Source organism: Camarhynchus parvulus, chromosome 27 (genome assembly GCF_901933205.1).
Source record: "Camarhynchus parvulus chromosome 27, STF_HiC, whole genome shotgun sequence".
Taxonomy (NCBI): Eukaryota; Metazoa; Chordata; class Aves; order Passeriformes; family Thraupidae; genus Camarhynchus; species Camarhynchus parvulus.
This window is the reverse complement of record NC_044597.1, coordinates 2,109,967-2,127,512: the sequence shown is the minus strand read 5'-3', so window position 1 is coordinate 2,127,512 and position 17,546 is coordinate 2,109,967. Positions and strand designations below refer to the sequence as shown.

The 17,546-nt window shown below is 52.1% G+C and overlaps 5 pseudogenes; all 5 read right to left on the bottom strand.

The window, feature by feature from the left end:
* Positions 1–1,518: 1,518 nt before the first annotated feature.
* Positions 1,519–2,601, bottom strand: LOC115913788 (annotated as a pseudogene).
* Positions 2,602–5,051: 2,450 nt separating this feature from the next.
* On the bottom strand, positions 5,052–5,818 carry LOC115914088 (annotated as a pseudogene).
* A 2,751-nt stretch (positions 5,819–8,569) lies between these two features.
* LOC115914089 lies at positions 8,570–9,336 on the bottom strand (annotated as a pseudogene).
* Positions 9,337–12,094: 2,758 nt separating this feature from the next.
* Positions 12,095–12,851, bottom strand: LOC115914076 (annotated as a pseudogene).
* Positions 12,852–15,588: 2,737 nt separating this feature from the next.
* LOC115914084 lies at positions 15,589–16,358 on the bottom strand (annotated as a pseudogene).
* Positions 16,359–17,546: the final 1,188 nt, after the last annotated feature.

The following is a 17,546-nucleotide window of genomic DNA, read 5'->3' as shown; positions in this document are numbered from 1 at the left end:
CAGAATCTTCTTGTTTGATTCATTTTCCTCAAGGAATTTTGTCTCATAATTTGCTAGGAAACAATAATGACTGGGTATTTTACAATGAAAAAAGAAGTGGCCAAGTTCAGAGGAGGAGGGCATCTAGCTGCACTTCTCTTATCTGAGAGTTTCTCCTGGAGGCCAGAGATGCTGAGACATTAGGACTGGGAAAATGGTGTTGGGTGCAGCCCCTGGCTCTCTTTCTCTCTGAGCTTTCAGAGGGGAGAGAGACTGGAGCGCTGGGGGGAGAATTGATCACCACTGCATAGATCCATCTCTTGCTGCTGTTGTTGTCCCATGGGTGGTGCTCTGCTTGTAAGAGCAGGGGTTGCACTGGGACTTTGTTAACACTCTACGTCTCTAAAAGAGGGACTTGTCACCATATGTTATGGTGCTTGGATCCCCACCTCTCCTTTCCTTCCTCTGCTTGGACACCGGGTGACACTGCTTGGCCCCTGCGGCTTTTTCGGCACTGCTCTGAGTTTTGCTGCACTGTAGCCCCCTGCCTGCTGAGACATCCCATGTTTCCAGCTACAGCTGCAAAGCTTCTGATAGATCTCGTCCGCCACCTCAGGATTTTTACGCATTCATGCTGTTCCAGCTTACTGCTCCTGTGATTCCAGCTGGGGCAGCTGTATCAGCTGCCCCTTGGGCTTTGTAAAGCCAAGCCTTTCTTCCATCCCTTTCCATCTCAGCCAAGCCGCCATTACTGCATGAACCCTGAGCTCACGCCACAGCGCCCTCTGCTGCCATGGGGGAATCATCACGCGTGCCCTGCCCGGCCAGAAGCCAGCAGCGCCCCTGCTGGCTGTGACCGGAGGTGCGCTCCCCTCAGCCCTGAGTGTCTGGGCAGCAGCTGGGCCCTGCCGAGTGCTGAGGGACTGTGTGAGGTTTGGATCTCATCTCCTTGTTCCCAGGAGTGCTGGCCACAGGCCCTAGGCCAGGGAATGAAGGAAGGATGGGAAGAGATGAGTTGTGGGCAGTCCCCAATTGTTGTTGTTTCCCATCCCCTCTCCTTTGAAGCCGAAGTCTCCATGATGGCTTTGGATGCTGAGTAGCCAGGGATGTTCTTTATCAATTCCAAGGGAAAAGGACACCAAAAAAAAAATCCGCTGCAGCGAGCCACAAACACTGATTTATCCCCACTTTTTTGGGGCAAACTGGAGGAATTGTCCCACAAAAATAGACAACTCAGAGAACAAGGTTTGAGTGCAACAAAGTTTTAATAAGTTTAGAGAAGAAAAGGACCTATCTCACAAAGAGCAGCAGGAGCAGCCACTAAGATGGAGCTCCCATGTGGTGTTCTTTGCACTGATCTACAAAGGAGTGAAGGACGGCAAGTCCAGACTAGACTGCCTTGGAGAGAAATGCAGAAGAGAATAGAACAAGGAAGGGATGGCCCAACGCGCTAAATACAATTTCCTGAAGTTCTATTTCTTGCCCAAAACCATGCATTAAAGTTTTGGACGTTCTTGCCAGAAGACATTGCCAGCAGCTTTAGCAGGGACGGCACCTGCTGCCACCATAGCAGTTGGTGATGCAGGAGATGTCAAAGCCCCCAGAGCTGATGGGCACTCCGCCACAGCTGAGGATGTTGCCAACAGCAGCAGAGGTGGAGGATCCCACGGCGGTGTTCTGTGGGGAGGAGCTGAGGATGGGCCCAGGCAGGGTCACCAGCACAGCAGGCGGCTCAATGACAACATGGGAGCTCTGGCACTGCCTGACACAGCACTCATTGCAGCTGCTGGCCAGCGGGCAGGGGCCACAGGGCTGGCAGCAAGGGTCACAGGGCTTGCAGCAGGACATGGCTCGGGGTCACAGGTGCACCTGGCACAGAGGGAAGGGAGAAGCACACAGTGAGGACACGTGAGAAGCAGCACTGCACCCAAACACCCTTCAGCCAAGGCACCTCCTGGCCCATATTGCAGTGCCCAGCTCAAAGCCCAGGAGCCACCTCAGCCAAGTCCCAGCCTCTCTCTGTCTGCACAAGACCTTCTCTGCCCTGACCTCTCCCAGCACAAGCAGCTCCCAGCCCTGGGCTCTTGTAGCCCCTCTCAGCTGAGACCTCCAGCCAGGCAAGAGCTGCTCTTGAAGCAGCAGCAGGAGGAGAAGAGGCTTCCCACTCACCTGATTCCTGAGGAGGAGAAGGATGTGAGAGAAGTGGATGAGAGAGCAGAGACTTGGGCTGCCTTTTATAGCAGTCCTGCCCAGCCTAAGGCCCACAGGCACCTTAGTGGAAGCCACAATTTTCTGACCAGCTCGTGTCAAATGTACACCGTCCAGTTAATGGTGGGTGCTGTGTCCTGATTTCCTGCACTTCTGCCTATTCATTTCCCAGTTAATTCTCTGTGATATCCTACATGAAGTGTCATTTCTACAATTGCTGGGATGAGAGATTCAAGGGTTTCCTGGGGAAATACAATGCTGGTTGCATTTGGAATGCTCACATCATCGCTTGGCAGCATCATCTGTGGAAATATATGTTCTGCTGTGTCATTCCTGTGGGTTTGGTTTTGTCCAAATTGTCAGGAAATGGGCGTCAGTCTCGTGCTCCTTGCCCACATGCCCAAGGTCTGCCATGTGCGGGATCATGATACATCATTTTCTGTTGCTTTTCCCATCTCTCCATGATGGTCACTCACTGTTGCACGCAGGTCTGCATCTGCTGGGAGGGTTGAACTCTGTTGCTGCTCTAACAGTGCACAGAGAAAAATTGTGTTGGGCTCATTTGGCTCATGGTCTTTCTGTGCCCTCTCTGTGGGTCCAGTGGAAATACCTGGAGTTGTCTGGGGCCTGATCCTTGACAAGGATAGCTGAGGAATTTTCTGCCTCTCTCATCCCCAGTATCTCGTCAGCAGAGTTCCCAGAACTGCACATCTTTTCTGTCTGTTCTGGACTCTTTGCTCACTCTCTGGGACCATACTGATCGTGGCATTATTCCATGCTGGAGTGTTTGAGCACCCATGTAGCTTTCTGTGCTTGGGTGACCCTCCTGAGGCCATGTGCAGGTCAGAGCAGCAGGACTCTTTCCTGGAGTGTTCATGATCTCAGAGACAAACGTGCTTCCTTTGCCATCAGGAATGGTAATTTGTATGGAATCTACAGCTAAATGGTCATGGCTTCCAGCTGGCAGACAACTAGCACTGAAATCAGCTTCTGCCTCCTGCACTCTCCATTTCTTTTTTTATGGAGAGGGAGAAACACCAAAGCAGCCTGCCCACTTCTGCAGGTTGTTACCATTCAGTGGATCCCCTTTTGGTGGAGTGCTGCTGGTGGCAAGGGTGGGAGACAGGCTTCTCCTCTCCAGGCCAATGGCAGATGCATTTCTACATCTCATCAGCCTGGTGCTGACTGAGCAAGGCTGAGACCCCCTGCAAATGGTTCTTGGGCCAAATGTACTCATATTTAGGTTTTGCTCTACTGTGAGATATAGCACCCTGTGATTGACTCACGTAGCATAGCTGAGTGGTGCTGCCTTCCCATTAGAGGCTGTTGAGGGTGAGAATCTTTTCATTTGATTCTTTTTACTCAAGGAATTTTGTCCCATAATTTGCTAGGAAACAATAATGACTGTGGACTTGAAAATGAAAAAAGAAGTGGCCAAGTTCAGGGGAGGAGGGCATCTGGCTGCGCTTCTCTTATCTGTGGGTTTGTCCTGGAGGCCAGAGATGTCGAGATATTTAGACTGGGAAAATGAGGTTGGGTGCAGCCTCTGGCTCTCTTTCTCTCTCAGCTTCTGGAGGGAAGACATACTGTAGCACTGTGGGGAGAATTTGTCACTATACTGTGGGGTTCCATCTCCTGCTGCCTTTTTGCCACTGTGAGTGGAGCTCTGCTTGTAATAGCAGCCATTGCTCTGGGACCTTGTTAAAACTCTACCGCAGTAAAAGTGGGACTTTTCAACATATGTCCCAGTTCTCGGAATCTGCACCTCGCCTTTTCTTGCACTGCTTGGATCTGGGCTGCCACTGCTTGGCCCCTGCTCCTTCTTCGGCACTGCTCTGGGTTTTGCCGCACTGCAGTCCCACATCTCCTGCCTGCAGAGATATGCCGCAGTTCTAGTTAAACTGCTGAGCTTCTGATAGATCTCGTCCACAATCCCAGGATTTTAGCGGGTTCCTGCCATTCCAGCTTGATGCTCCTGAGAGTCCAGCTGGGACTCCAGGATCAGCAGCCCCTCAGGTTTTCTAAAGCAAAGCTGTTCTTCCAACCCTTTGCGTCTTGGCCAAACTGCCATAATCCCTGCATGACAATTGAGCTCTCGCCAAAGCGCCCTCTGCTGCCATGGGGGAATCATCACGCGTGCCCTGCCTGGCCAGGAGCCAGCAGCGCCCCTGCTGGCTGTGACCAGAGGTGCGCTCCCCTCAGCGCTGAGTGTCTGGGCAGCAGCTGGGCCCTGCCGAGTGCTGAGGGACTGTGTGAGGTTTGGATCTCATCTCCTTGTTCCCAGGTGTGCTGGCCACAGGCCCTAGGCCAGACAATGAAGGAAAGATAGGAAGAGATGAGTTGTGGGCTGTCCCTAATTCTTGTTTTTCGCCCTATCCCCTTCATTCGCGACAAAATCTCCATGATGGCCATTTGGCTGCCGAGTAGGTAGGAATGGTCTTCATCAGCTCCAAGGGAAAAGGGCACAAAATAAAATCAGCTCCAGCAAGCCTGAAACATTGCGTCCGCCATCTTTTTCCTGAGCAAACTGGAACACTTGCCCCAGAACAACAGACAACTCAGAGACCAAGGCTTGAATGCAAGTTAATTTTAATAAGTTTAGAGAAGAAAAGGAAATGGCTCACAGAGAGCACCAGGAGCAGCCAGTAAGATGGAGCTCCCATGTGGTGTTCTTTGCACTGATCTGCAGAGGTAGGAAGGACGGCAAGTCCACACCAGACTACCTTGGAGAGAAAAGGAGAAGAGAGTAGAACAGGGAAGGGATGGTCCAAAGTTCTAAATGCAATTTTCTGAAGCTCTATTTCCCGCCCAAAACCATGCTTTGAAGTCTTGGACGTTCTTGCCGGAAGACATTGCCAGCAGCTTTAGCAGGGACGGCACCTGCTGCCACCATAGCAGTTGGTGATGCAGGAGATGTCAAAGCCCCCAGAGCTGATGGGCACTCCGCCACAGCTGAGGATGTTGCCAACAGCAGCAGAGGTGGAGGATCCCACGGCGGTGTTCTGTGGGGAGGAGCTGAGGATGGGGCCAGGCAGGGTCACCAGCACAGCAGGCGGCTCAATGACAACGTGGGAGCTCTGGCACTGCCTGACACAGCACTCATTGCAGCTGCTGGCCAGCGGGCAGGGGCCACAGGGCTGGCAGCAAGGGTCACAGGGCCTGCAGCAGGACATGGCTCACGGTCACAGGTGCACCTAGGATGGAAGGAAGGGAGAAGCACAAAGTGAGGACACGTGAGAAGCAGCACTGCACCCAAACACCCTGCAGCCAAGGCACCTCCTGGCTCACATTGCAATGCCCAGCTCAAAGCCCAGGAGACAGCTCAGTCAAGTCCCAGCCTCTCTGTGTCTGCACAAGACCTTCTCTGCCCTTTCCTCTCCCAGCAAAAGCAGCTCCCAGCCCTGCGCCAGCCCCTATCAGCTGAAACCCACTGGTCTCAGGCAAGAGCTGGTCTTGAAGCAGCAGGAGGAGAAGGAGAAGAGGCTTCCCACTCACCTGATTCCTGAGGAGGAGAAGGAGGTGAGAGAAGTGGATGAGAGAGCAGAGACTTGGGCTGCCTTTTATAGCAGTCCTGCCCTGCCTCAGGCCCACAGGCACCTTAGTGGAAGCCACAATTTTCTGACCAGCTCATGTCAAATGTGCACCGTCCAGTTAATGGTAGGGGCTGTGTCCTGATTTCCTGCACTTCTGCCTATTCATTTCCCAGTTAATTCTCTGTGCCTTCCTACATGAAGGGTCATTTCTACAAGTGTTGGAATGAGAGATTCAAGGGTTTACTGGGGAAATACAATGCTGGGTGCATTTGGAATGCTCACACCATTACTTGGCAGCAACCTCTGTAGAAATATATGTTCTGCTGTGTCATTCCTGTGGGTTTGGTTTTGTCCAAGTTTTCAGGAAATGGGCGTCAGTCTCGTGCTCCTTGCCCACATGCCCAAGGACTGCCATGTGAGGGATCATGATACATCATTTTCTGTTGCTTTTCCCATCTCTCCATGATGGTCACTCACTGTTGCACACAGGTCTGCATCTGCTGGGTGGGTTGGACTCTGTTGCTGCTCAAACAGTGCTCAGAGAAAAATTGTGTTGGGCTCATTTGGCTCATGGTCTTTCTGTGCATTCTCTCTGGGTCCTCTGGGAATACCAGGAGTTGTCTGGGGCCTGACCCTTGTCAAGGATAGCTGAGGAATTTTCTGCCTCTCTCATCCCCAGTACCTCGTCAGTAGAGTTCCCAGAACTGCAAATCTTTTCTGTCTGTTCTGACTCTTTGCTGACTCTCTGGGACCATACTGATCGTGGCATTATTCCATGCTGGAGTGTTTGAGCACACATGTAGCTTTCTGTGCTTGGTTGACCCTCCTGAGGCCATGTGCAGGTCAGAGCAGCAAGACTCTTCCCTGGAGTGTTCATGATCTCAGAGACAAACATGCTTCCTTTGCCATCAGGAATGGTAATTTGTATGGAATCTACAGCTAAATGGTCAACCTTCAAGCTTGCATAGAACTAGCCCTGAAATCAGCTTCTGCCTCCTGCACTCTCCATTTCTTTTTTTATGGAGAGGGAGAAACACCAAAGCAGTCTGCCCACTTCTGCAGGTTGTTACCATTCAGTGGATCCCCTTCTTGTGGAACGTTGCTGGTGGCAAGGGTGGGAGACAGGCTTCTCCTCTCCAGGCCAATGCCAGATGCATTTCTACATCTCATCAGCCTGGTGCTGACTGAGCAGGCCTGAGACCCCCAGCAAATATTTCTTCAACCAAAGGAACCCATATTGCGGTGTTGCTCTGCTGTGACATGTAGGACAGTTGGATTGACCAGCATAGCATAGCTGAGTGCTGTTCCCTCCTCTTTAGAGACTGTTGAGGGTCAGAATTTTTTCATTTGATTCTTTTTCCTCAAGGAATTTTTCGCATAATTTCTTAGGGAACATTAACGACAGGGTACTTGAGAATGAAACAAGAAGTGGCCAAGCTCAGGGGAGAAGGGCATCTGGCTGCACATCTCTTATCTGAGGGTCTCTCCTGGAGGCAGAGATACTGAGACATTAGGAGTGGGAAAATGGGGTTGGGCGGAGACCCTGGCTCTCTTTTTCTCTCCGCTTTCAGAGGGGAGAGAGACTGTAGCGCTGTGGGGAGAATTTGTCACCACTGCAGGGTTCCATGTCCTGCTGCCTTTCTTCTATTGTGAGTGGAGCTCTGCTCGTAGGAGCCGTTGTTGCACTGGGACCTTGTTAAAACACTCTACCTCAGTAAAAGAGGGACTTTTCACCATATGTTCAGGTGCTTGGAATCCCCAGCCCGCCTTTCCTTGCACTGCTTGGAGCTGGGCTCCCACTGTTGGGCGCCTGCTGCTTTTTTGGCACTGCTCTGAGTTTTGCTGCACTGTAGCCCCCTGCCTGTTGAGACATGACACAGCTCCATCTACAGCTGCAGACCTTCTACTACATCTTATCCACCACCCTGGGATTTTCACTCATTCCTGCCATTCCAGCTTGATGCTCCTGAGAGTCCAGCTGGGGCACCAGGATCACCTCAGGATTTGTAAATCAAAGCCTTTTTTCCATCTCTTCCTGTCTTGGTCAAGCCGCCATTACGGCATTGCCTGGGAGCTCACGCCACAGCGCCCTCTGCTGCCACGGGAGAATCATCGCACGTGTGCCCTGCCCGGCCGGGAGCCAGCAGCGCCCCTGCTGGCTGTGACCGGAGGTGCGCTCCCCTCAGCCCTGCGTGTCTGGGCAGCAGCTGGGCCCTGCCGAGCGCTGAGGGACTGTGTGAGGTTTGGATCTCATCTCCTTGTTCCCAGGTGTGCTGGCCACAATCAATAGGCCCAGCAATGAAGGAAAGATAGGAAGAGATGAGTTGTGGGCTGTCCCTAATTCCAGTTTTCCCCCATATCCCCCCCATTGGAGCCAAAGTCTCTTATGATGGCCATTTGGCTGCTGAGTAGATAGGAATGTTCTTCATCAGCTCCAAGGGAAAATGGCACCAAAAAAAATCCATTGCAGAGAGCCCCAAGCATTGCGTCCGCCATCTTTTTCCTGAGCAAACTGGAACACTTGCCCCAGAAAAACAGACAACTCAGAGACCAAGGCTTGAATGCAAGATAATTTTAATAAGTTTAGAGAAGAAAAGGAAATGGCTCACAGAGAGCACCAGGAGCAGCCAGTAAGATGGAGCTCCCATGTGGTGTTCTTTGCACTGATCTGCAGAGGTAGGAAGGATGGCAGGTCCACACTAGACTGCCATGGAGAGAAAAGGAGAAGAGAGTAGAACAGGGAAGGGATGGTCCAAAGTTCTAAATGCAATTTTCTGAAGCTCTATTTCCCGCCCAAAACCATGCTTTGAAGTCTTGGACGTTCTTGCCGGAAGACATTGCCAGCAGCTTTAGCAGGGACGGCACCTGCTGCCACCATAGCAGTTGGTGATGCAGGAGATGTCAAAGCCCCCAGAGCTGATGGGCACTCCGCCACAGCTGAGGATGTTGCCAACAGCAGCAGAGGTGGAGGATCCCACAGCGGTGTTCTGTGGGGAGGAGCTGAGGATGGGGCCGGGCAGGGTCACCAGCACAGCAGGCGGCTCAATGACAACGTGGGAGCTCTGGCACTGCCTGACACAGCACTCATTGCAGCTGCTGGCCAGCGGGCAGGGGCCACAGGGCTGGCAGCAAGGGTCACAAGGCTTGCAGCAGGACATGGCTCAAGGTCACAGGTGCACCTGGCACAGAGGGAAGGGAGAAGCACAAAGTGAGGACACATGAGAAGCAGCACTGCACCCCAAACACCCTGCAGCCAAGGCACCTCCTGGCCCCCATTGCAATGCCCAGCACAAAGCCCAGGAGCCATCTCAGCCAAGTCCCAGCCTCTCTCTGTCTGCACAAGACCTTCTCTCCCCTGCCCTCTCCCAGCACAAGCAGCTCCCAGCCCTGGGCTCTTGTAGCCCCTCTCAGCTGAGACCTCCAGCCAGGCAAGAGCTGCTCTTGAAGCAGCAGCAGGAGGAGAAGAGGCCTCCCACTCACCTGATTCCTGAGGAGGAGAAGGATGTGAGAGAAGTGGATGAGAGAGCAGAGACTTGGGCTGCCTTTTATAGCAGTCCTGCCCTGCCTCAGGCCCACAGGCACCTTAGTGGAAACCATAATTTTCTGACCAGCTCATGTCAAATGTGCACCATCCCAGTTAATGGTAGTGGCTGTATCCTGATTTCCTGTACTGCTACCTTTTCATTTCCCAGTTAATTCTCTGTGCCTTCCTACATGAAGGGTCATTTCTACAAGTGTTGGAATGAGAGATTCAAGGGTTTACTGGGGAAATACAATGCTGGGTGCATTTGGAATGCTCACACCATTACTTGGCAGCAACCTCTGTAGAAATATATGTTCTGCTGTGTCATTCCTGTGGGTTTGGTTTTGTCCAAGTTGTCAGGAAATGGGCGTCAGTCTCGTGCTCCTTGCCCACACGCCCAAGGACTGCCATGTGAGGGATCATGATACATCATTTTCTGTTCCTTTTCCCATCTCTCCATGATGGTCACTCACTGTTGCACACAGGTCTGCATCTGCTGGGAGGGTTGGACCCTGTTGCTGCTCAAACAGTGCTCAGAGAAAAATTGTGTTGGGCTCATTTGGCTCATGGTCTTTCTGTGCATTCTCTCTGGGTCCTCTGGGAATACCAGGAGTTGTCTGGGGCCTGACCCTTGTCAAGGATAGCTGAGTAATTTTCTGCCTCTCTCATCCCCAGTACCTCGTCAGTAGAGTTCCCAGAACTGCAAATCTTTTCTGTCTGTTCTGACTCTTTGCTGACTCTCTGGGACCATACTGATCGTGGCATTATTCCATGCTGGAGTGTTTGAGCACACATGTAGCTTTCTGTGCTTGGTTGACCCTCCTGAGGCCATGTGCAGGTCAGAGCAGCAAGACTCTTCCCTGGAGTGTTCATGATCTCAGAGACAAACATGCTTCCTTTGCCATCAGGAATGGTAATTTGTATGGAATCTACAGCTAAATGGTCAACCTTCAAGCTTGCATAGAACTAGCCCTGAAATCAGCTTCTGCCTTCTGTACTCTACATTTCTTAATTTATGGAGAGGGAGAAACACCAAAGCAGTCTGCCCACTTCTGCAGGTTGTTACCATTCAGTGGATCCCCTTCTTGTGGAACGTTGCTGGTGGCAAGGGTGGGAGACAGGCTTCTCCTCTCCAGGCCAATGCCAGATGCATTTCTACATCTCATCAGCCTGGTGCTGACTGAGCAGGGCTGAGACCCCCAGCAAATATTTCTTCGACCAAAGGAACCCATACTCAGGTGTTGCTCTGCTGTGACATGTAGGACAGTTGGATTGACCAGCATAGCATAGCTGAGTGCTGTTCCCTCCTCTTTAGAGACTGTTGAGGGTCAGAATTTTTTCATTTGCTTCTTTTTCCTCAAGGAATTTTTCGCATAATTTCTTAGGGAACATTAACGACAGGGTACTTGAGAATGAAACAAGAAGTGGCCAAGCTCAGGGGAGAAGGGCATCTGGCTGCACATCTCTTATCTGAGGGTCTCTCCTGGAGGCAGAGATACTGAGACATTAGGAGTGGGAAAATTGGGTTGGGCGGAGACCCTGGCTCTCTTTTTCTTTCTGCTTTCAGAGGGGAGAGAGACTGGAGCGCTGGGGGAGAATTTATCATGACTGCAGGATTCCATGTCCTGCTGCCTTTCATCTACTGTGAGTGGAGCTCTGCTCGTAGGAGCCGTTGTTGCACTGGGACCTTGTTAAAACACTCTACCTCAGTAAAAGAGGGACTTTTCACCGTATGTTCAGGTGCTTGGAATCCCCAGCCCGCCTTTCCTTGCACTGCTTGGAGCTGGGCTCCCACTGTTGGGCGCCTGCTGCTTTTTTGGCACTGCTCTGAGTTTTGCTGCACTGTAGCCCCCTGCCTGTTGAGACATGACACAGCTCCATCTACAGTTGCAGACCTTCTACTACATCTTATCCACCACCCTGGGATTTTCACTCATTCCTGCCATTCCAGCTTGATGCTCCTGAGAGTCCAGCTTGGGTACGAGGATCACCGCTACCCCTCAGGATATGTCAATCAAAGCCTTTTTCCCATCTCTTCCTGTCTTGGTCAAGCCGCCATTACCACATGGCCTGGGAGCTCGCGCCACAGCGCCCTCTGCTGCCACGGGAGAATCATCGCACGTGTGCCCTGCCCGGCCGGGAGCCAGCAGCGCCCCTGCTGGCTGTGACCGGAGGTGCGCTCCCCTCAGCCCTGCGTGTCTGGGCAGCAGCTGGGCCCTGCCGAGCGCTGAGGGACTGTGTGAGGTTTGGATCTCATCTCCTTGTTCCCAGGAGTGCTGGCCACAGTCACTAGGCCAGGCAATGAAGGAAGGATAGAAAGAGATGAGTTGTGGGCTGTCCCGAATCGTCTTGTTTCTCCCTATCCCCTCCATTGGAGCCAAAGTCCCCATGATGGCCATTTGGCTGCCGAGTAGATAGGAATGTTATTTATCAGTTCCAAGCGAAAAGGGCAAAAAATAAAATCCACAGCAGAGAGCCCCAAACATTGCATCCGCCATCTGTTTCCTGAGCAAACTGGAACACTTGCCCCAGAAAAACAGACAACTCAGAAACCAAGGCTTGAATGCAAGATAATTTTAATAAGTTTAGAGAAGAAAAGGAAATGGCTCACAGAGAGCACCAGGAGCAACCACTAAGATGGAGCTCCCATGTGGTGTTCTTTGCACTGATCTGCAGAGGTAGGAAGGATGGCAAGTCCACACTAGACTGCATGGGGGAGAAAAGAAGAAGAGAATAAACCAAGGAAGGGATGGTCCAAAGTTCTAAATGCAATTTTCTGAAGCTCTATTTCCTGCCCAAAACCATGCTTTGAAGTCCTGGGTGTTCTTGCCGGAAGACATTGCCAGCAGCTTTAGCAGGGACGGCACCTGCTGCCACCATAGCAGTTGGTGATGCAGGAGATGTCAAAGCCCCCAGAGCTGATGGGCACTCCGCCACAGCTGAGGATGTTGCCAACAGCAGCAGAGGTGGAGGATCCCACGGCGGTGTTCTGTGGGAAGGAGCTGAGGATGGGGCCAGGCAGGGTCACCAGCACAGCAGGCGGCTCAATGACAACGTGGGAGCTCTGGCACTGCCTGACACAGCACTCATTGCAGCTGCTGGCCAGCGGGCAGGGGCCACAGGGCTGGCAGCAAGGGTCACAGGGCTTGCAGCAGGACATGGCTCAGGGTCACAGGTGCACCTGGCACAGAGGAAGGGAGAAGCACAAAGTGAGGACACATGAGAAGCAGCACTGCACCCAAACACCCTGCAGCCAATGCACCTCCTGGCCCCCATTGCAATGCCCAGCACAAAGCCCAGGAGCCACCTCAGCCAAGTCCCAGCCTCTCTCTGTCTGCACAAGACCTTCTCTCCCCTGCCCTCTCCCAGCACAAGCAGCTCCCAGCCTCGCGGCAGCCCCTATCAGCTGACACCCACTGGTTTCAGGCAAGAGCTGCTCTTGAAGCAGCAGGAGGAGAAGAGGCTTCCGACTCACCTGATTCCTGAAGAGGAGGAGGTGAGAGAAATGGATGAGAGAGCAGAGTCTTGGGCTGCCTTTTATAGCAGTCCTGCCCTGCCTCAGGCCAACAGGCTCCTTCGTGGAAGTCATAATTTTCTGACCAGCCCATGTCAAATGTGCACCAATCACAATTAATGGTAGGGATTCAGTCGTGGTTTCTTGTACTGCTGCCTTTTCATTTCCCAGTTAATTCTCTGTGCTTTCCCGCATGAAGGATCATTTCTACAAGTGTTGGAATGAGAGATTCAAAGAATTCCTGTGGAAATACAATGCTTGGTGCATTTGGAATGCTCACACCATGACTTGGCAGCATCCTCTGCGGAAATATATGTTCGCCTGTGTCATTCCTGTGGGTTTGTTTATGTGCAAGTTGTCAGGAAATGGGCGTCCGTCTCGTGCTCCTTGCCCACACGCCCAAGGACTGCCATGTGAGGGATCATGATACATCATTTTCTGTTCCTTTTCCCATCTCTCCATGATGGTCACTCACTGTTGCACACAGGTCTGCATCTGCTGGGAGGGTTGGACCCTGTTGCTGCTCAAACAGTGCTCAGAGAAAAATTGTGTTGGCCTCATTTGGCTCATGGTCCTTCTCTGCACTCTGTGGGTTTTCCGGGAATATCAGGAGTTGTCTGGGGCCTGATTCTTGTCCAGGAGACCTGAGTAACTTTCTGCCACTCTTGTCCCCAGTATTTCCTTAGCAGAGTTCCCAGAACTGTACATCTTTTCTGTCTGTTCTGACTCTTTGCTGACTCTCTGGGACAATACTGATCATTGCATTATTCCATGCTGCTGTGTTTGAGCACACGGGTAGCATTCTGTGATTGGATGGCCCTCCTGAGGACATGTGCCGGTCAGAGCAGCAGGACTCTTCCCTGGAGTGTTCATGATCTCAGAGACAAACATGTTTCCTTTGCCATCAAGAATGGCATTTTGTATGGAATCTACAGCTAAATGGTCATGGCTTCCAGCTGGCAGACAACTAGCCCTGAAATCAGCTTTGGCCTCCTGCACTCTCCATTTATTGTTTTATGGAGAGGGAGAAACATCAAGGCGGCCTGCCCACTTCTGGAGGCTGTTACCATTCAGTGGATCCCCTTTTGGTGGCCAGCATGGGACACAGGCTCTTCCTGTCCAGGCCAATGCCAGATGCATTTCTACATCTCATCAGCCTGGTGCTGACTGAGCCGGGTTGGACACCCCAGCAAATTGTTCTTGGGCCAAAGGAACCCATACTCAGGTGTTGCTCTGCTGTGACATGTAGGACAGTTGGATCTCCGTACATAGCATAGCTGAGTGCTGTTCCCTTCCCTTTTGTGGCTGTTGAGGGTTAGAATCTTTTTATTTGATCTTTTCCTGCGCGAATTTTGTCCCATAATTTGCTAGGAAACAATAATGATTGGGTGCTTAAGAAAAAGAAGTGGCCAAGCTCAGGGGAGGAGGGCATCTGGCTGCACTTCTCCTATACAAGAGTTTCTCCTGGAGGCCAGAGATACCAAGACATTTGGACTGGGAAAATGGGGTTGGTTACAGCCCCTGGCTCTCTTTCTGTTTCAGCTTTTAGAGGGGAGGAAGACTTTAACCCTCTGGGGAGACTTCATCACCACTACAGGGTGTTGTTTCCAGCTGCCTTTCTTCTCCTGTGAGTGGAGATCAGCTCGTAAGAGCAGCCGGGGCATTGGGACCTTCTTGATACTACACCTCTCTAAACAAGGGACTTTTCTCCATATGTTCATGCGCTTGGAATCCCCCCACCTTTCATTGCTCTGCCTGGAGCCGGGCTGCCAATGCTGGAACCGTGCTGCTTCTTTCGCACTGCTCTGGGTTTTGCTGCACTGCAGCACCACAGCCCCTGCCTGTTGAGATATCCTGCAGTTCCATCTACAGCCTCAGAGCTTCTGATACATCTCATCCACTACTCTGGTATTTTTACTCATTCATGCCATTCCAGCTTGCTGCTCCCGGGGGAACTGCTGGGGCACCAGGATCAGCTGTACCTTGGGCTTTGTAAAGTCAAACCTTTCTTCCATTACTTCCCATCTTGGTCAAGCCCCCATTACTGAATGACCCCTAAGCTCTCGCCACAGCGCCCTCTGCTGCCATGGGGGAATCACGGCACGCGCCCTGCCCGGCCGGGAGCCAGCAGCGCCCCTGCTGGCTGTGACCAGAGGTGCGCTCCCCTCAGCCCAGCGTGTCTGGGCGGCTGCTGGGCCCTGCCGAGTGCTGAGGGACTGTGTGAGGTTTGGATCTCATCTCCTTGTCCCCAGGTGTCCTTCCACAGTCACTAGGCCAGGCAATAAAGGAAGGATATGAAGAGATGAGTTGTGGGCTTTCCCCTATTGTTATTGTTTCCCATCCCCTCTCCTATGGAGCCAAAGTCTCCATGATGGCCTTTGGCTGCCACGTAAACAGAGATGTTCTTTATCAATTCCAAGGGAAAAGGACACCAACAAAAATCCGCTGCAGCGAGCAACAAACACTGCTTCCTGCCTCCATTTTTTGGGGCAAACTGGAGGAATTGCCCCAGAACAATAGACAACTCCGACGCCAAGGCTTGAATGCAACAAAGTTTTAATAAGTTGAAAGAAGAAAAGGAAATGGTTCACAGAGAGCACCAGGAGCAACCACTAAGATGGAGCTCCCATATGGTGTTCTTTCCACTGCTCTCCACAGGAAAGAAGGACGGCAGGTCCAGACTAGACTGCCTTGGAGAGAAATGCAGAGGAGAATATAACAAGCAAGCGGTAGTCGAACCCTCTAAATACAATTTTCTGAAGCTCTATTTTCTGCCCAAAACCATGCTTTGAAGTCTTGGGCGTTCTTGCCGGAAGACATTGCCAGCAGCTTTAGCAGGGACGGCACCTGCTGCCACCATAGCAGTTGGTGATGCAGGAGATGTCAAAGCCCCCAGAGCTGATGGGCACTCCGCCACAGCTGAGGATGTTGCCAACAGCAGCAGAGGTGGAGGATCCCACGGCGGTGTTCTGTGGGGAGGAGCTGAGGATGGGGCCGGGCAGGGTCACCAGCACAGCAGGCGGCTCAATGACAACGTGGGAGCTCTGGCACTGCCTGACACAGCACTCATTGCAGCTGCTGGCCAGTGGGCAGGGGCCACAGGGCTGGCAGCAAGGGTCACAGGGCCTGCAGCAGGACATGGCTGGGGGTCACAGGTGCACCTGGCACAGAGGGAAGGGAGAAGCACAAAGTGAGGACACGTGAGAAGCAGCACTGCACCCAAACACCCTGCAGCCAAGGCACCTCCTGGCCCCCATTGCAATGCCCAGCTCAAAGCCCAGGAGACAGCTCAGCCAAGTCCCAGCCTCTCTCTGTCTGCACAGCACCTTCTCTCCCCTGCCCTCTCCCAGCACAAGCAGCTCCCAGCCCTGCGCCAGCCCCTATCAGCTGAAACCCACTGGTCTCAGGCAAGAGCTGCTCTTGAAGCAGCAGCAGGAGCAGGAGGCGGAGAGGCTTCCCACTCACCTGATTCCTGAGGAGGAGAAGGAGGTGAGAGAAGTGGATGAGAGAGCAGAGACTTGGGCTGCCTTTTATAGCAGTCCTGCCTTGCCTCAGGCCCAGAGGCACCTTGGTGGAAGCCATAATTTTCTGACCAGCTCATGTCAAATGTGCACCATCCAGTTAATGGTAGGGGCTGTGTTCTGATTTCCTGTACTGCTGCCTTTTCATTTCCCAGTTAATTCTCTGTGCTTTCCTACATGAAGGGTCATTTCTACAAGTGTTGGAATGAGAGATTCAAGGGTTTTCTGGGGAAATACAATGCTGGGTGCATTTGGAATGCTCACACCTTTACTTGGCAGCATCCTCTGTAGAAATATATGTTCTGCTGTGTCATTCCTGTGGGTTTGGTTTTGTCCAAGTTGTCAGGAAATGGGCGTCACTCTCATGCTCCTTGCCCACATGCCCGAGGACTGCCATGTGAGGGATCATGATACATCATTTTCTGTTCCTTTTCCCATCTCTCCATGATGGTCACTCACTGTTGCACACAGGTCTGCATCTGCTGGGAGGGTTGGACCCTGTTGCTACTCAAACTGTGCTCAGAGAAAAATTGTGTTGGGCTCATTTGGCTCATGGTCTTTCTGTACACTCTGTGGGTCTTCTGGGAATATCAGGAGTTGTCTGGGGCCTGATCCTTGTCCAGGAGACCTGAGTAACTTTCTGCCACTCTTGTCCCCAGTATTTCCTTAGCAGAGTTCCCAGAACTGTACATCTTTTCTGTCTGTTCTGGACTCTTTGCTGACTCTCTGGGACAATACTGATCATTGCATTATTCCATGCTGCTGTGTTTGAGCACACGGGTAGCATTCTGTGATTGGATGGCCCTCCTGAGGACATGTGCCGGTCAGAGCAGCAAGACTCTTTCCTGGAGTGTTCATTATCTCAGAGACAAACATGTTTCCTTTGCCATCAAGAATGTCATTTTGTATGGAATCTACAGCTAAATGGTCATGGCTTCCAGCTGGCAGACAACTAGCACTGAAATCAGCTTTGGCCTCCTGCACTCTCCATTTCTTGTTTTATGGAGAGGGAAAAACATCAAGGCGGCCTGCCCACTTCTGGAGGCTGTTACCATTCAGTGGATCCCCTTTTGGTGGCCAGCATGGGACACAGGCTCTTCCTGTCCAGGCCAATGCCAGATGCATTTCTACATCTCATCAGCCTGGTGCTGACTGAGCTGGGCTGAGACACCCCAGCAAATGGTTCTTGGGCCAAAGGAACCCATACTCAGGTGTTGCTCTGCTGTGACATGTAGGACAGTTGGATCTCCGTACATAGCATAGCTGAG